The sequence below is a fragment of the Ornithorhynchus anatinus genome, chromosome X1 (assembly GCF_004115215.2).
Source record: "Ornithorhynchus anatinus isolate Pmale09 chromosome X1, mOrnAna1.pri.v4, whole genome shotgun sequence".
Taxonomy (NCBI): Eukaryota; Metazoa; Chordata; class Mammalia; order Monotremata; family Ornithorhynchidae; genus Ornithorhynchus; species Ornithorhynchus anatinus.
In genome coordinates, this window is record NC_041749.1 from 17,783,077 (window position 1) to 17,803,186 (window position 20,110).

General features: G+C 45.8%; 1 protein-coding gene and 1 non-coding gene across 2 annotated transcripts in view; both read left to right on the top strand.

Annotated features, from left to right (window-relative positions):
• Positions 1 to 20,110, top strand: part of HTR4 (5-hydroxytryptamine receptor 4) — a 303,493-nt gene that overhangs the window by 257,502 nt on the left and 25,881 nt on the right. The window lies entirely within an intron of this gene.
• MIR458 (microRNA mir-458) lies at positions 19,085 to 19,201 on the top strand. The gene is given in 1 exon segment (NR_034748.1): positions 19,085 to 19,201. It is a non-coding gene; the product is annotated as a microRNA mir-458 (primary transcript).

Genomic DNA, 20,110 nt, shown 5'->3' on the forward strand with positions numbered 1-20,110 from the left:
GAAGCTAGATCAGAAGGTCTGACAGACTCTGGGATTTAAGGATTTAAGATCCTTGCTTATTAAACTGATGAAAAGTAGCCGCTTCCCTAATCTATTTTACTTGTTTGTGTTCACCTGCTAGTTTCTTCCATAATAATGTTGGTATTTGTTAAGCGCTTACTATGTGCAGAACACTGTTCTAAGCGCTGGGGGAGATACAGGGTAATCAGGTTGTCCCACGTGAGGCTCACAGTTAATCCCCATTTGACAGATGAGGGAACAGAGAAGTTAGGTGACTTGCCCACAGTCACACCACACTTCTGGCACCCCTCTAGGGGATCACTGGTCTGCCATGGCTTGGCATGAGACGCTTTGTTTGGTGTCTCGTCAATTAATCATAGTGATTGAGTGCTCACTGTGTGCAGAGCACTGAACTAAGTGTTTGGGAGAGTTAGATAGAGCAGAGTTGGTAGACGTGTTGAAGTTAGAGAAGCGGTGTGTCTAATGGATAGAGGCCTGGGAGTCAGAAGGACCTGGGTTCTAATCCCAGCTCCGCCATTTGTCTGCTGGGTGACCTTGGGCAACTCATCCCTCTAGACCGTAAGCTCATTGAGGTCAGGGAATGTGCCTGCTTAGTGTTGTATTGTACCCTCTGCACACAGTATGAGCCCAATAAATACGACTGAATGAACTTCTCTGTGACTGAGTTACCTCATCTATTAAAAGGGGATTAAGACTGAGCCCTATGTGGGCCAGGGACTGTGTCCAACCTGATTAACTCGTATCTACCCCAGCACTTAGAATAGTGCCCGGTGTACATGCCCTTGATTGTATTTATCGTGATAATGTTGTCTTGTTTTTGTTTCGTTCTGTTTTGCCCTGCCGTCTGTCTCCCCCGATTAGACTGCGAGCCCGTCACTGGGCAGGGATTGTCTCCGTCTGCTGCCAAATTGTACATTCCAAGCGCTTAGTACAGTGATCTGCACATAGTAAGCGCTCAATAAATACTACTGAATGAATGAATATCATTAAAAAAATGACACATATGTAAAAAAAACAAAAACATGTTCCCTGCCCACAAGGGGCTTAAATGACCATGATGATGTATTTGTTAAGCGCTTACTATGTGCCAAGCACTGTTCTAAGCACTAGTCTAGAGTACTGTAAGGACCAACTCGTGGCAATAATGATGATGACGATAATAATAACAATAAATAATGGTATTTGTTAAGTGCTTGCTATGTACCAAGAACTGTGCTACGCATTGGGATTGATACAAGAGTATCAGGTTGTATGTGGTTATGGCAAGCAGCCTCCCCGATCATGGTTTAAACTGAAGCTCTATCAACCAATGGACCAGCACTTAACCAGATTTGCAATCTTCATCAGTGCATGTTCCCTTTCCTTTTGTGGGATGGCAAAGCATATTACTGCCATATTCAAACAGCTCTGCTTCGACTGCCCCGGAGGCTCTTTAAAGATCCTAATCCATCAGTGGCATTTATTGAGCACATACTGTGTCCAGAGCACTATACGAAGCGCTTGGGGGAGAACAATACAACAGAGTTAGCAGACACATTCCCCGCCCACAGCGAGTTTACACGCTAAGCCATCAACTTCTAACACTCCCAAATGGAGAAGACACGGAGAGTGATTCTGTCTGTACCCTCCCTTCTTCGGCAGGGTGATGGAAGAGGATAGGGATGAGGGATAATTTATGAGGAAGCCAATGGAATCAATCAATCAGTGGTATTTATTGAGTGCTTACTATGTACGGATCACTATACTTTAGTGCTTGGGAGAGGAATCTCCCGGTTAGAGCACTAGTGACTTGTCACCACCCACTGTCTCCACTTTCTCTTCTCCAATCATCTCCTTGACCCCTTCTAATCTGGCTTCCACCCACTTCACTCCACAGAAACTGACCTCTCAAAAGTCACCTCCTTCTTGCCAAATCAAACGACCTCTACTGCATCCTAATCCTCCTCTCCTCTCAGATGCCTTTGACGTTGTCAACCACCCCCTTCTCCTCGAAACATTATCCGACTTGGCTTGACTGGCACAGCCACTCTGGTTAATGTGTTCATTTTTGTGTTCTTTCTTTCTCTTTTTCCTCTCTCCCCTCCCCCCAAATGCCTTAACTTTCCCTCAGGGTTCAATTCTGCATCCCCTTTTATTCACCATCTTCACCCCTTCCCTTGGAGAACTCATTCGCTCCCATGGCTTTGGATTCATAGCTGCAAAAACCTGTTTGCAACTAAAGTCATTTTGGGCTTTCCGAGTGTCCCCGGCAAAGTCGCACACCTTAACAACGACTGAAGGGAAGGAATAGGGCACAGAAAAGATTTTCCTCGTTGCTCAAACAAGAAGGCTTTCTTTATGAAACAAATGAATTCAAATAAATTGATCATATACATTATCTTTCTATTATGTGCAGCTGTATTATACCCTGATGTTATTCATTAACACAAGTCTGACTCTTTGTTATGCTAAGAGTTACTACCCAGAACGCAGGCATAATTCTAGTACATGGGAGGACAAAAGGAGGAAAAGATGCTGAGGGTAAGGAGTGGGAAATGGAGAAAGAGAAGCAGGCAAGTGAAGAAAAAATTCTCCCTCATTTCTGCCTGTGAGAGGTGGGAAAGAGAATGAGCAGGTCCTGTTACTTTGATCGATTAATGAATGAAATTCACTGAGTGCTACTCTGGGCAAAATACTATGCTCCAGGCTTGGAAAAGTGATAATAGAGTTGGGAGAAGAGAGGTCCAGTTGACTTCCCAACACATGGGATTTATAAGACTGCCTTCCCTCATCCCACTGTGGTCTCTACTTGGTCCCTGAGATCACAGCAAGGAATCAAAGTGGAGGAACGGAGTCACCGCAGGTAAGGGGAGGCAGCCGTGGCCTAGTGGATAGAGTACAGGTCCGGAAGTCAGAAGGACCTGGATTCTAATCCCGGCTCTGCCACTTGTCTGTGTGTGATCTCGGGCAAGTCACTTCGCTTCTCTGTGCCTCAGATCCGTCATCTGTAAAATAAGGATTGAGACTGTGAGCCCCACACGGGACAGGGACTGTGTCCAACCTTATTTGCTTGTTTCCATCCCAGCGTTTAGTCCAGCACATAGTAAGTGCTCAAGTACCACACTTAATAATAATAATTATTATTATTCCATTGAGAGCAAGTTCCTCAATGGCCTGGGCCTGCCTAAAGCACCCGTGCCTTCTCTGCCCCTCCAGAATCCCTCCTCCCAGAAGCAGGGCTGGGGACGGGATATCTGAGAGACTCGAACAGAAAGCAGGGGGCGGGTCGAAGCCCTCGGACTGGCTCAACTGACTGGAAACTCAAGCGTCCTTGCTGACCCACCATCTTGCCTTTCCTGAGGGGCTGGTTTGAGCTCTTCCCTTTTCCATCTGCCTCTGCCAACAGTGCCCCAATCCTGCGCTTGTTGCTAGGGTTGCAAAGGAAACTCCCAATCAAAGGTCCTGGGATTCTGAAGGTTTTCTTATCAAGTTTTTCCAGAGAGATAGCGGCAGCCCCTCAGGGTTGAGAAAGGCTTTGGGGAAGGGGGAGCAGAGCGGGGACGGTGGCCAGGAGGGCTTGTGTAGCCCAGGGCAGCCGGATGCCAATCAGAGGCAACACCGTGCCCGTGCCCACCGGATGCCGACGAGCCTCTTGAGACTTGGCTGTCTTACGGGTGGTGGATTTACGGAGGCCTCTGTGTTGGCTGTGGCTACAGCCCTTCAAGCGTGAAGAGGAAGCGTTCTCACACTTCACCGAATCGCCTTTCTGAGGAAGCGTTGCTGCCAGGGAAGTGACATGAGGCAATCCCCACAGCTTCGGGAGGAGGACGCTTAACGTGCTCACTGATGGAGCATATATTCCATAGGCAGCTAAAAGCCTTTTTGACTCCTCCCTATTACCATGCCGGCTTCATTCTCTAAATAGAAACGACTTCAGGGCTGCAGTAAATCAGGGAGCCAATATAAGGTACTGGAGATAAAGCTGCAACAAAGACTTTACTTTGGTGATGGCATCCTTTGTCAGTCAGAGATGGAAACTACCTACCCTGAGGACTTCAACCTGCCCGAGGATGATGCCTCTCACACAGTCTGTTCTCCCTCTGAATTCCTCCTTCTCTCATTATTCTGATCCTTCCTGTCCGCAAACACATACACAGTCAGGAAAGATATCCGTTTAGTACCCCCGGCTGACGTCTTAAAAATCAAGACTCCCTAGGGATTACATATTAGGGAACGTGTCTTTGTATATATCATATCTATATATCTATCTATACATCTAACGATACGTTGTCTATCTCGCTGTCAGCCTCTCACCCACGTCCCGCCTCTGGCCTGGATCGCCCTCCCTCTTCATATCTGACAGTTGCCCTCTCCACCTTTCAAAACCTTTTGACGGCACATCTCCAAGAGGCCTTCCCTGACTAAGCCCTCGTTTAACTTCTCGGTGCCTCAGTTTCCCTCATTTGTAAAATGGGGGTGAAGGCTGCGAGCCCCAGGTGGGACAGGGACTGTGTCCAACCTGATTAGCTTGTATCCCACCTGATTATCTTGAATCTAAAAAGCACAGAACGGTGCCTGAAGCAGCGTGGCTCAGTGGAAAAGAGCCTGGGCTTCGGAGTCAGAGGTCATGAGTTCGACTCCCGGCTCTGCCGCTTGTCAGCTGTGTGACTGTGGGCAAGTCACTTCACTTCTCTGTGCCTCAGTTCCCTCATCTGTAAAATGGGGATTAACTGTGAGCCTCACGTGGGACGACCTGATGACCCTGTATCTACCCCAGCGCTTAGAACAGTGCTCTGCACAGAGTAAGCGTTTAACAAATACCGACATTATTATTAGTATTATTAGTTTATTGCTACTGTTTTAATGAGATGTACATCCTCTTGATTCTATTTATTGCTATTGTTTTAATGAGATATACATCCCCTTGATTCCATTTACTGCTATTACTTTTGTCTGTCTCCCCCGATTAGACTGTAAGCCCGTCAGTGGGCAGGGACTGTATCTGTTGCCGATTTGTACATTCCAAGCGCTTAGTACAGTGCTCTGCACAGAGTAAGCGCTCAGTAAATACTATTGAATGAACGAATGAATAGTAAGCACTTAACAAATACCATTACTATTTATTATCTACCCCAACGCTTAGTACGGTGCCTGACACATAGCAAGGGCTCAGTAGATACCATTATCTCTCCTGCTGTCATGGGGAGGACCAGGTCCCATCTCATAAAGTTGGCCTTCCTGGACCACTGCTAGTTCGTCCTCTCCTGTTCCACACTGTAGGAGAGTTGGTAAGCCAGCGGCTCCGAGTTCTTGGAGTGGTTCCTTATTTTCACACAGCAAACCACGGTCAAGTGGTTTGTGGATCGGACCAGTGGACCGGCTTGTCCAAGTACGCCTTCAACAGTGGCAATAAGAATCTTGGAGGATCTATTTTATCATGCCCCCTTGGTTATGGAAAGATCATTTCATATCCCTAATCTTTCCTTCTACATCCCTGTCTTTCCCTCTAATAACATGAACATCTTAATCAGGAAGAAGGATATAATAATGTTGGTATTTGTTAATCGTTTACTATGTGCAGAGCACCGTTCTAAGCGCTGGGGGAGATACAGGGTCATCGGGTTGTCCCACGTGAGGCTCACAGTTAATCCCCATTTGACAGATGAGGGAACTGAGGCACAGAGAAGTGAAGTGACTTGCCCAAGGTCCCACAGCTGCCAAGTGGCAGAGCCGGGAGTCGAACCCATGACCCCTGACTCCGAAGCCCAGGCTCTTTCCACTGAGCCACGCTGCTTCCCCAAGGATGTGTCGGATAAACTTTATGTTTGTTATCAATGGTATTTATTGAGCATTTACTGTGTACACAGTACTCTACTAAATGCTTGGGAAAGTACAAAGCAGTAGAGTTGGCAGAAGCAATCCCTGCCCACAAGGAGTTTACCAGCTACGGTGGGAGGCAGACAGTAAAAAAATAGCAGATAGGGGAAATTGCTTCCTATGCCCCAAACTCACTCTGTCCTAAGAAGGGAGCTTCCAACTCACCAATATTAAGCTTCTTGGAAAACTAAGGCTTCTGCAAGGAATTCTGCAGCAACGTTACATCAGCCCCGCTGAAAGCTCCGAGAAGCCTCGAGGCCTAGTGGATAGAACATGGGCCTGGGAGCCAGAAGGACCTGGGTTCTAATCCAGGCTCCGTCACTCGTCCGCTTTGTGACCTTCAGTTATCTTCTCCGTGCTTCAATTTCCTCACTTGCAATTTCCTCATCTGTTTGGGGCATATGATGATTAAGATTGTGAGCCACCTGTGGGACATGGACTGTGTCCAACCTGATTAGCTTGTATCGGGGCTTCAGACAGTGCTTGGCACTTAGTAAGAACTTAACAAATACCATACCATTAAAAAAAAAAATCCATCTTCCCCTCTAGACCATGAGCTCCTAGTGGACAGGGACCGGGTCTACCAACTCTACCGTTATTGTTCTCTTCCAGCAGCCTAATACAGTCCTGTACACCCAGTGATCACTCAATAAATATCACCGATTGATGGATAATTGATGTGGATTACGATCCCAGCATTGATAAGAATTAGTTTATGCAATCAGAAAAAAACCGTATCTGGTGCTTGTATGTAGAATACCTAGTGGAGAGCACCTGAGAACACAATAGAAATTAGTATTCATGATCTCTGTCCAAGAAAATTACCATCAGACTTCACTTTGATCAACTGTTAAGACGCTAACGTTTTAAAGCAGTCTTCTATAAAACAAAAATACTCTCATTTTGGAAAGAAGTCCATGCATTCTGCCATGCAGACTCCTATCTGAATTTTAAAAAACCTGAAAAGAGAACATTTTGCAAATGAAATTGTTGCAGTGGCTATTGACTAGTGTTTAGAAGTAGGATAAAATGCAGGATCAGGTGGTCATGCATTTTCTTTCCTCTTCTACAGCTTGCTTTCTCTGAAATAGCTGATGTTACGCAAATGGAGGGTCTGACCAGACCCCCCCCTTAGTGGATATACTTTTCACCATCCTTCCCATCTTCTCCACTCCCCCTCCCCAGCAGCCCCCCGCTTAGGAGAGAGGAGAAGGAGGATTCAGAGAAAGCAAGGCATTGGAGCAAACTTACTGGAGAAAGAGAAGTCTTGCCTTCTGGTACATTCTAAAAATACAAGTAATTAAAACAGTCTCCTCAACTTACCTCCCTGCTCTCGCTCCACCGTTTCAAGAAACTTTAGAGTTGTCATTCAGACTTTGGACATAATAATGATTTTTAGAATGATGTTTCAACAGCAAAATGAGGTTAAAGTCATTTTTCTCTATTAACCATCTCTGTTTTCTTTCCTTTTTCCTTCCCCGCCCTTGTCCTGCTATCACTCTTCTTTGGCTGTCTGTGTTTTCTCTCTTCTGCACTAAAAGTGGCTGTTCCTCTATCTCCAACTTCTTCCTGCTCTTCTGCAATAGACCCGTTCCTGTGTAGTTCAGAACATGCTCTGTAAGTCTTCATTTTACTCCTGTAGCTTTCGTGTGTACGTGTATGTGTGTGTGTTTGTATCTGTTACTCTTTTAAGGTACCTTTTGCTTTTGCTCGTTGTTCGACTCATCCTGGAAAAATAAAGAAGGTGTGAGGAAAAACGTGCAGTATTTACTTCCCACCTAGTGTGGGCAGAGCACTGTACTGAGCGTTGGGGAAAATACAACGTAGTAGAGTCGGTATGCATGAGTCCTACCCACAGGGAGCTTACAGCAGCATGGCCTAGTGCAAAGAGCAGGGGCCTGGGACTCAGAAGGACCTAGGATTGATTACCCATTAATCAATGTCGGTTCCTCCGCTTGTCGGTTGTGTGACTTTGGGCAAGTCATTTCGCTTCTTTAGGCCTCATTTACCTCATCTGTAAAATGGGGATTAATACTGTGAGCCCCATGTGGGACAGGGACCGTGTCCAACCTGATTAGCTTGTATCTACTCCGGGGTTTAGTACCTGGCACCTAGTAAGCACTTCGCGGGTACCGTAATAAAAAAAAAGAAAACCACAGTGGACTGGAAGTTCCTGTATGCAATGACGGTTGCATTCAGCGCTTAGAACAGTACTTGGCACATAGTAAGCGCTTAACAAATAGCATCATTCTTATCTGGGGATGCGGCAGCAAGGGTATTTATGATGCCTTATTTATGAACTTTAATGCCCTAAAACCTGGGTAGAAATCTTGATTTCCAGAAAGTACATGTGATTTCTGGACCGTGAAGGACGTACTCTATCATCAACGAACGTTGCCCCCAACCCTTCTAGGCTCTCCCATGGAAGCAACATGGCCTAGTAGACAAAACACGGGCCTGGGAGTCAAAAGACCTGGGTTCTAATCCCAGCTCTGCTGCTTGTCTGCTGAATGACCTCGGGCAAACCCCTTAACTTCCTTGTGCCTCAGTTTCCTCATCTGTAAATGGGATTAAATACCTGTTCTCCCACCTATTCAGACTGTGAGCCTCATATGGGGCAGAGACTGTGCTCAAATTAATCCTGGCTCCACCACGTGTCTGCTGCGTGACCCTGGGCAAGTCACTTAACTTCTCTTTCCCCATTTCCCTCATCTGCAAAATGGGGATTAAGACTGTGAGCCCCATGTGGGACATGGACTCTGTCCAACCCGATTTGCTTGTATCCACCCCAATGCCCGGCACATAGTAAGCACTTCAGTACCACAATTATTAGTATTAATTAACTTATACCTACCCCTGCGCTCAGAACAGTGTTTGACACATAGTAAGCACATAAAAAATACCATTAAAAAAAGGACACTTCTGCGATTTTTCAGACTCGGTTGTTTTGATAACCGAATAATCTACCTTTTCACTCCTTCCCCCAGCTCCACAAACTACATTCTATCCAAAGAAAGTTGACAGTTCAGTTTCATGAATTAAAAGAGGTTTGTTTACACACTAAAATTTGGGGCGAGTAGAGTTTTGTTGAAATATAGTTTGAAAATCAAAACAGAATTAAAATAGATTTGAGTGTCTGGACAGCTAAAGACGCTTTCCACAAATCCCATGCAGCAGAGGCTTAGAGAGAGAAAAAGAGAGAGAAAGAGAGAAAGTGGGGAGGCAGGCCGGAAAGCAACTGAAAGCAACAAGAAAGATAGTGACACACTTTTCAAATGCAAATTATGAGCACACAAGCCTACCAGGAGACTCATGAAAGCCTGCAGAACAAATTTTTGCTGCTTCTTCCAGATATATGTCCCTAAAAGAGCTTGGGGGGGGTGGGGGGGGAAGCAACAGACCTGCAATACGTTAATTGCCTAGATTAAGCTTGTAATGTAACAAACTGGTTGTATCATTACGTGTATAGGAAAGAAACACAGATTTTTAAATGACACTTGACCTTTGGAGTAATTTGACCTTCATCAATGTGGCCTAGTGGATAGAGCAAGAGTTGTAATCCCAGCTCCGCTCCTTGTCTGCTTTGGGTCAGTCACCTACCCTCTCTACGCCCTAGTTTACTCACCTGTAAAATGGCGATTAAATGTTATTCCCTCCTACTCAGACTGCAAGCCCCATGTGTGTCCAACCCATCTTGAATCTACCCCAGGACACAGTAAGTGTACTTATAGTACAGTAACTATACTAATCATTAATAATAAATATGTTGGGTACACACGGTCCAGCAAGTGCTGTGTTAATCTAAGTTGCACCACTGTAGGACTGATATCTGGCAGAGAGAGCCCCTACTGCATGTAGAAGACCAGGGCTTTAAGCCTTTGCCCCTTATCATCAGTGGTATTTAATATAATAAACACGGTATTTGTTCTGCACTTACTATGTGCCAGGCACTGCACTAAGCACTGGGATGGTTACACGCAAATCGGGTTGGACACAGTCCCTCTCGGGCACCGGGCTCACAGTCTTCATCCCCATTTTGGAGATGAGGTAACTGAGGCCCCAGAAGTGAAATGGCTTGCCCGAGGTCACACAGGATGAGAACCCATGACCTTCTGACTCCCAGGCCTGTGCTCTATCCACTACGTCATGCTGCTCCTCTACCATTATCATCAGTGGCATTTACTGAGTGCTTACTGTGCGCAGAGCACTGTACTAAGCTTTTGGGAGAGTACAGTACAACTGAGTTGGCAGACATATTCCCTGCCTACAATGAGCTTACACCCCAGAGTGGAAGAGAGACATTAATGTAAATAATCTATAATATATAATTATTATTAGTATAGTCACCTCCTGAAACACATCCGGTTTGAGAAGATGGTGGTGACCCGGAAGCATGAGATGGAAGGGAAAAGAGGTTGTTTACCAATGCATTCCAAAGGACTTTATAATATTATCGCCCTTCATATTTGAAGATGACCCCCTGGGTGGTTATCTAAATGTATACTGGGGGCTGAAAATAATGACATGTCACCAGTTGGAGTCTTGCCTAAATTGCTTCCAGAGAAAATGTAGGGAAACAGCATGGCCTAGTGGATAAAGCACAGCCCAGGGAGTCAGAGGGTTCTAATCCCAGCTCTTCCACTTGCCTGCTTTGAGACCTTGGTCAAGTCACTTAAATACTGTGCCTCAAATTTCCTCAACTGCAAAATGGGGATTCAATGCCTGTCCTCCCTCCCCGTTAGGCCTTGAGCCTTGTGTGGGACAGGGACTGTGTCTGATGTAATTATCCCGTATCTACCCCAGTGCTTGTGACACAGTAAGTGCATAGCAGTATTCATTCATTCATTCAATAGTATTTATTGAGCGCTTACTAATAATAATAATGTTGGTATTTGTTAAGCGCTTACTATGTGCAGAGCACTGTTCTAAGCGCCGGGGTAGACACAGGGGAATCAGGTCGTCCCTCGTGGGGCTCACAGTCTTCATCCCCATTTTACAGATGAGGCAACTGAGGCACAGAGAAGTGAAGTGACTCGCCCACAGTCACACAGCTGACAAGTGGCAGAGCCGGGATTCGAGCCCATGACCTCTGACTCCAAAGCCCGTGCTCTTTCCACTGAGCCACGCTGCTTCTCTAAAAGCTTACTATGTGCAGAGCACTGTACTGAGCTCTTGTAATGTACAACTCAGTAACAGAGACAGTTCCTGCCCTTTGACGGGCTTACAGTCTAATCGGGGGAGACGGACAAAAATAATAGCAGTAAATAAAATCAAGGGGATGAACAACTCATTAAAACAATAGCAAATAAATAGAATCAAGGTGATGTACATCTCATTACGGTATTAATCACTTACTATGTGCCCAGCACTGTACTAAGTAGTGGGGTAGATACAAGATAACCAGCTTCAAAATACCACAATATTACCATTATCATCACATCACATCCGTCTAGACGCTAAGCCTGTGGTGGGCAGTGAGCATGTCTACCAATTTTGTTATATCGTGCTCTCCCAAGTGCTTAGTACAGTGTTCTGCCCACAGTAAGCTCGATATATATGTTTGATAGGAATGCCCAGGGCAGTCAGATTGTCCCACAGTCTACACCGTGTCCATTCGCTGCCTGGCACTACAAATATCAATTCTTTCTCTGGATGATCCTGCAGGTTTCTGCTTCACTCGGGGTGCCCCCCACCCCCCAACCCACAGATGAGGGAGGGGAGATAGACTCTGTTGAAGAGAAGGGAGTAGAAGTAACCCAATTTAGGGCCTTTGTTTCCCAGCAAATGGCAGTGCTAATCTAAAGAATCTATAATACGCAGCCTCGGGCTTCGCCTGCTCTTCTCAGCGGTCCGGACGCAGTAAAAACAAATGAGTTGTGCGGTGACAGCCGAAGCCATAATCATTCCTCAATCTGCTAAACTTTTCAAGCATAGAGTGTTACCTTCGGAGAGAGGCCGCTGTGGAATAATTCATTCCTCAAACAATAAAGTGCGGAGTGAAACTGTGAGTGTGAAATTGATTAGTTTGTAATAAGAGGCTAGTTTATGTTGCTGTGACACATAAACGTAATTAAACTTAAAAAAAAGGGAGAGACATAATCCCTGCCCTTTTGAAGCTTCCTGTCTAAATTAGGGAGCGTGGATGAGGCAGAACCAAAATGCAAGAGGTTTACAAGAGAAGCAGCGTGGCCTAATGGATAGAGCACGGGCCTGGGAGTCACAAGGACCTGGGTTCTAACCCCAGCTCTGCCACTTGTCTGCTGTGTGACCTTGGGCAGGTCACAACCTCTCTGGGAACCCAAGGACTGTCTCTAGCCTGATTAACTTGCATTGCCCTCGGCGCTTAGTACAGTACAAAAAACATAACACACGCACGCAAAAATAAAAACCATACTTAGGTCCTGTTAGTACTTTTTGCACCATGAGAGAGTTGTGGGAAAGAAAGGGAGGAGTAGGTCAGAAATGGGGAGATGGGAAATAAGATTATTTATACTCATCCCAAACACTGATGTATGTGTGCATATATATGTTCCAGTATTGATCTTGACCATTCTAGTTGTGTTTTAATGTTTGTCTCCCCCATTAGAAGGAATGTGTCACTTGCCAAGCACCTAGTACAATGCACCGCACTAAAGTGGAAACTGAATAAATATTACACTGGCTGTGAAAAGAGAGGTAACCCAGGCCCCAAGCAGGGAGGAATTGGGGGTGGGGAGTAAGTGGGTAGGTTCCAGGACTCCGCTGCTCCTCTAGACTGAAAGTTTGTTGTAGGCAGGGAATCTGTATGTCTATTGTACTCCCCCAAGCACTTAGCACAGTGCTCTGCACATGTTCCTTCAAAGCTTTATTGAAGGCACATCTCCTCCAAGAGGGCTCCCCGGACTAAGCCCCACTTTTCTTCATCTCCCACTCCCTTCTGCGTCACTCCGACTTGCTCCCTTTGCTCGTCCCCCCTCCCAGCCCCACAGCACTTAGGTACATGTCTGTCATTTTGTTTATTTGTATTGATGTCTGTCTCCCCCCCCCGATCTAGACTGTAAGCTCTGTGTGGGCAGGGAACCTCACTGTTTATTGTTATCCTGTAATTTCCCAAGCGCTTAGTACAGAGCTCTGCACACGGTAAGCACTCAATAAATACGACTGAATAAATAAATAGGACTGAATGACAGACTGCCCCTGCAGCCCATACAGCGTGGATGCTGATCTGAGGTAAAAGCTCAGACCCTTGCTCCAGAAGAAAAAAGGGGTGAAACGTGGTGGAGAGGGAGCCAACCTATCCACCCCACAGCACTTATGGATATAACTATAAGCCATACGTTATAAATTATTTATTTATATTAATGTCTGTCTCCTTCTCTAGTTTGCAAGCCGGTCGTGGCCCGGAAACACGCCTACCTAGTCTATTACACTCTCCCAGAAGCTTAGCGCAGTGCTCTATTCACAGTAAGCGCTCAATAAATACCGTTGATGATGATGATTGATAATAAAAGGACCCATTTGCCTGCTTGTGTGACCTTGGGCAAATCATTAAACTTCTCTGGACCTCAGTTTCCTTATCTGTAAAATAGGGGTTAAACACTTGTTCTCTGTCCTACTTAGGCTCATGTGAGACTGGGATTGGGTCAGACCTGAATAACTTGGATCTGCCCCAGGACTTAGCAGGTAGTGAGCACTCCTTGTGGGCAATAAATATGTCTACCAACTCTGTTACATTTTATTCTCCCAGAAAAAAAAATGATAATAATAATAATTGTGGTGTATTTGTTAAACAATTACTATGTACTAAGCACTGTACTAAGCCCTGGGGTAGGTACAAGATCATCAGGTCCCACATGGGGCTCACAGCCTAAATAGGAGGGAGAACGGGTGTTGAATCCCCATTTTGCAAGTGAGGGAAATCGAGGTATGGGGATATTAAGTGACTTGCCCAGGGTCACACTGCAGACATGTGATGGAGCTGAGACTAGAACCCAGGTCCCGTGACTCCCAGGCCCATGTTCTTTCCATAAGCCACACTGCTCCTCTTAGTGTTTGTGCAGTGCTCGGCACTCAGTAAGCGCTCAACACGATTGATTAACAAATTCCACTATTTTTTTAATTATCATTATTCCGCCAGGTCAGCCTCCTCAGCACTGTCATTCCCCTTTTTTTCTGACCAAGGCAGGTAGAAGGAGCGAGGTACAATAGCGGCGAGCACCATCATTCGCTGGGAATTAAGAGGTCCTTACAGATATTCATCTGCACAGTCCCTGGTCTCCTGTCCTCATCTTAATAATCACCAGAAATATGGTATTTGTCTGCTGTGTGACCTTGGGCAAGTCACTTCACTTCTCTGGGCCTCATTTACCTCATCTGTAAAATGAGGATCGAGACTGTGAGCCTCATGTGGGACAGAGACTGTATCCAACTGGTTTGCTGTATCCTCCCCAGGGCTTAGTACAAATGCCTGACACATAAGCGCTTAACAAATATCACAGTTGTTATTGTTATTATTATTATTATTATTAATAAAGGAAACTGAAAACTCATTTGGACAGAGCACATCCCTAAATTCTCATTTCAATCCAATATCTTTCCATCTTTAACTGATTTCCAATCTTCTGGGAACAGGAAGTCTTCTGGGTTCACAAGCTTTTTCTTCTAGTTTCCTCAGAAGGAGGCTGCAGGGAGCTAAAAGCAAGCTTAGATTTACGTCCGTCAAGCTGGCCAACGGTTTGGATAGGAGCTGCTGGCTCCAGAGGTTGGAGGTCATGGGGAAATGGCATGGCAGAGGCGAGGGCAGGGACAGCCCTGAATCTAGTCCAGTTCTACTCCAGGGAGAAGCAGTGTGGCCGAATGGATAGAGCCCGGGCCTGGGGAGCGAAAGGACCTGGGTTCTGATCCCAGCTCCACCACCTCTCTGCCGAGTGACCTCGGGCAAGTCAGTTCCGTTCCTGGGCCTCAGTTACCTCATCTGTAAAATGGGGCTGACAAATGTGAGCCCCATGTGGGGAGTGGATTGGGTCCAACCTCATTATCTTGCATCTACCCCGGCACCTAGGAAGCACTTAACAGATACCATTCAGGGGAAAAAATCATTCTTGCCAAACATCTTGGGTTCATTCTGAATGATACAACCTGCCACTTCGCTTAGATCATTCCTCGGTCAAAAGTTCCCAAAGAGACTATATCGGTTTCAAGTTCATTCATTCAATAGTGTTTATTGAGCGCTTACTATGTGCAGAGCAACTGTACTAAGCGCTTGGAATGTACAAATCGGTAACAGATGGAGACAGTCCCTGCCCTCTGACGGGCTTACGGTCTAATCGTTGTCTCCCGTCCCAAGGAAATGGGCTGCTGTTAAGAGAGAGGCAGCATGGCTTTGTGGAAAGAGCACAGGTCTGGGAGTCGGAGACCTGGGTTCTAATTCCAGCTCCCCCATTTACCTCCCGAGTGATCCGGGGCAAGTCTCTTAAACTTCTCTGTGCCACAGTGTCCTCATCTGTAAAATGGGGAATCAATATCCTCTCTCCCTCATACTTAGAATGTGAACCTTGGCTGAGACAGGGACGGTATCCGACCTGAATACCTTGTATCTACCCCACAGCTTAGGCGCTTGACACATACTAAGTGCTGATCAAACAGAACAATTATTATTAACAATAATAAGCAAAACTGAGAGTGTCATAGGGGTCCTAAACCAGGACACTGATTACTGAAAAAGTTATTCACGTAGGAAAAAGAGAAATACATGGGAATGGAAAAATGAAGGGGGAAGTACAGAATTGGAGAAGCAGCGTGGCTCAGTGACAAGAGCCCGGGCTTGGGAGTCAGAGGTCGTGGGTTCGAATCCCTGCTCCGCCACTTGGGAGCTGTGTGACCTTGGGCAAGTCACCTCAGTTCTCTGGGCCTCAGTCACCTCATCTGCAAAATGGGCATGAAGACTGGGACGTGGGGACAACCTGATGATCTTGTATCACCCCCCCCCCCCAGCGCTTAATACAGTGCTCGGCACATAGTAAGCACTTAACCAATACCCTCATCAGAATCAGTGTGGAAAATCAGGAAGAGGAATTTGGAAAGATTTCATGCAACGAGAGAGCGAGAGCGGGAGCGCAAAAAGGAGAACCTTTTCTTTCCTTTTCTCCCTCTTCCCCTACCCCCTAAGTATCTAGGAGGAGTGGAGGAATCTCCTGCGTTGACAACTGCACTTGCTGCTATTGGGTTTTATGCAGCAAAGGTAGGCCACTGGCAGTTTTACAAGGGCCACTGGGAACATATCAGTCTTTGAGTGATTTCTTGATCCTGAAAAAACCCAGTGTCATATTTCTCTTTTTGTCCTCGCCTTACAGAGAAACAGCGTGGCTTCATGGATAGAGCACGAGCCTGGGAGTCAGAGGATGTGGGTTCTAATGCTGGCTCTGCCATATGTCTGCTGTGTGACCTTGGGCAAGTCACTTCTCTAGGCCTCAGTTCCCTCATCTGTAAAGTGGGGATTAAAAGTGTGAGCCTAATATGGGACAGGGATTGTGTCTAATCTGATTAATTTGTATCTACCCCAGCACTGAGAATAGGGTTTGGCACATAGTAAGTGCTTAACAAGTGCAATAATTATTATTAAGGACAATGGGGAAAGCTGAGGAGAAAATCTAACTTACCTGAGTATCTCAACAGTCCCTGATCCATCCAGTTCCAGCATCAAGGGCTCGGGAACAAATTTCCAGAAAGTCACTAAATTCCCCCTCCTCTGCCACTAAAGCAGTCCTAGACGTTCTTGAGCCCGTTCCTCTCCTGCAAGACTAAGAAAAGTGCTGGCCCGCTTCTTCCACCATTCTGCACCAACTTGCTAAGGGAAAAAAAAATTCTATTTGGCTCCCAGTTTGAGGAGGGAAGAAGCCTGGGCCTGATTCCTATATAAAATTTAATACGCACCTCTTCTGAAACTGTGTAGTAGAAACTCGGTCTGGCTCGTAATCATTCATCTCCAAACCTCGCCGGTGGGCAAGTCTTTCATTCTGGGCTTTCTTTTGCCTCTCACATTCCAGAGGCCCAGTTAATGCAGGCATCTCTTCCGTAATTATATGCCCACAAAAAAGCCATATTTTTTATGGGCCTTATAATTCACCACTGAAATTGGAGTGTGACAAAGAAAATCATTTGAGTTGCCAAGGAGACCCAAGAGGCCAATGATTTGTTTTGAAGCGAATTATCCAGACAAAGGTATTCCATTAGTATAAACAAATTAAATCTCAAATATGGGAATAAACAGCACGGGAGTCTGGCTAGGGACAACGCACGGAGGGCATTTTTGACAGTTATGGATTTCATGAAAGTGACCCTTCATAAGCATGTTTACTAGAGGTAAGAGTATAAGAAAGTTAATAAATGTGGTTCACTGCCCATGCGTAGGGATGAGAATTAGCCCGAATTGTTGCAGGCAAGGTGAATTAATATCGGTGGATATAAAACTTTGCATGTACGGAAACTTCGTAGTGCTGTTGGCAAATAGTAGCGCTCAGTGGCTACTGTTCTGTACAAACCAGTAAAGTCAGTTTTGAGTACACAGGGAAGAAGAATAAAATACATTGGCTTCACTGTGACGGTACGTCATAATCAGGTAGGTTATAAACATGAATTTTCCGGATTGATACTCCTGAGACTATCAAATTCCGTATCCTCTGTAGATTTGTCATTTTTCACTCACGATGAAGATGGACAGACAGTACTTTGGGAAACTTCGTTGTATTCTGCAACATCACTTGTGTACCTTTAAATGGTTACCGTCCTTCTATCGCCACCATGTCGTTCTGAGAATTGTTGTGGGCCGAAGGCCCAACGTGAGAACATGATCATTACATCTTCAATCCACCATGGAGTCAACCAGAAAGAATTAAACTGTGGAAACTGCTCCTGAGAAGTAACTAAAAAACAGAAGCAAGTGCAGATTTCTAAAACCCTGGAAAATCTGAGGCACTGTAAGTTGTCAAGAGTTCCCAGCAAGAGACCATTTGGGACTAATTAAAATAATTTCCATTGTGGTTCACCAAGTTGAATAGATGCATGTGTTGCCCTGGTATGAAACTTATTAAGAATTCCAACATTTTCCAGGAATAAATGTTCAAATCCTGTAGCATGCTGCTGCACAAATGAAAGAGGGAAAATAGAAAAAAAATATATATTTCGGAGAACTCTGAAAGCTATAGCAGTAACAGTAATAATGGCATTCATTGAGCACCTGTCATGTGCAATGCATCATACTAAGCTCTTGGGAAAGCGTGATGGAAGAAATAGACAAGATCCCTATACAGAAGCAAGTTGGAGAGCACAGAATTAAGAATGTTGGTATTTGTTAAACGCTTACTATGTGCAGAGCACTGTTCTAAGCGCTGGGGGAGATACAGGGTCATCAGGTTGTCCCACGTGAGGCTCACAGTTAATCCCCATTTGACAGATGAGGTAACAGGCACAGAGAAGTGAAGTGACTCGCCCACAGTCACACAGCTGCCAAGTGGCAGAGCCGGGAGTCGAACCCATGACCCCTGACTCCGAAGCCCAGGCTCTTTCCACTGAGCCACGCTGCTTCACCAGAATTGGGTGGTGGGAGAAGGGAGAACGGGGACTTTTTCCTGGATTATTTGTTGTACTCGTTGTGGACAGGGAACGAGTCTGTTTATTGTTATATTGAACCCTCCCAAGGGCTTAGCACAGTGCTTTGCACACAATAAGTGCTCGGTAAATACAATGGAATGAATGAATCTCTACTTGAAAGATTACCAAATTAAGCGTAGCTTCCCATTCAAAGGAACAGGAACCTAGAGACCCACGGATGGGTCGAGCTCGGGATGCAAGGAGGTGACAGGCCTTTTCCCATCCCATACTTCTCTTAGCAGAAGATTTCCTTTCACACGCAGTTTGCATCGGTCTCCCAAACCCCTGCCTTCTGTCTTGCATGTACCACGCCTCTATTCGACTCTGCAGAGACGGGTCTATAGACGAGTCTATTCCATGTCATCATATGAACCTCCGCCATTACCCGGCTCCTCTTTTTGCCTCGAACAGGAATTTGGAAAGTCATTTTGGGCACAGAAGTCATCTTGCCAACTCAAATGAGGTCAACTCTGTCTATGGTTTCCCACGAGAGGTATCTTTAAGTTCTTTCTCCGAGCTCGGGGGGGTTAGGCAGCCGATCCAAGAACTTCCTCTGGACAGAAAACCTTTTGCCCGATGGCCAGCGCTGCTTCCTGCTCGGTGCAGATGGCAGCGCCATTTTCAGAGCTATAAACAGTATCATTGTCATAGCTCTTTGAATGGTACTGCCATATGTACTGGAAAATCAGCTCTCAGGCTCGTAGAGGCCTTGGGCCCAAACCGGGGGGGGTTTTCTGACGGTCCCAGGCAGCCTTGATGTTTCCCCACCTCCGCCCTTCTCTGAATCTCTTGGAATCCCCTTTACCAGCGCCTTGATCTCTCCAGAGCGGCTATTCCAAATTGTAAGGGAGCTGGGGTTGTGTCGCCGGTCGCCACTAAGGACAGCAACGAACGGATGGAAATAGCTCGGTAATAAATCACCTGGCCTTTTTGCTTTGGCGGAGCACGCTGGTAGGAATGGATGGTCTTTGTGTTGGAAATCTCCTCAAAGAACCTGGCTTTTTGGGCTTAAGATCAAAGCACTTTCTGAAGCATCAGGTCCCTATTTCTGTAGAAGATGGAGTCCAGAATAGCCAGAGGGTCACGGAGATAGATAACTCAGGGATAAGGAATCTTGGACCACACTGAAAATGGAAGTTGCATCACCATTTCCCTGCACTCTGAGAAGCACAAAGGCTGAAACCCTACTAGAAATGACAGGATTCCCTGAGATTAAAAATAATACCCCAGGCAATAGAAGCCTAAAAAAAGGTTGAACTGTCGTGGCACAGTGATTTCATGTGAAAATACTTTGTGGAAATATGATGGAGTTTCCAGTAGGAAATAATAATGGTGATATTTCTTAAGCATTTACTATGTGCCACGCACTGTTCTAAGTGTTGGGGTAGATACAAGGTAATCAGGTTGTCCCACGAGGGGCTCACAGTCCTAATCCCCATTTGACAGATGAGGTAAGTGAGGCACAGAGAAGTTAAGCGGCTTGCCCACAGTCACACAGCTAACGAATGGCAGAGCTGGGATTCGAACCCATGACTTCTCACTCCCAAGCCCGGGCTCTTTCCACTGAGCCATGCTGCTTCAAATATGATGGAGTTTCCAGTAGGAA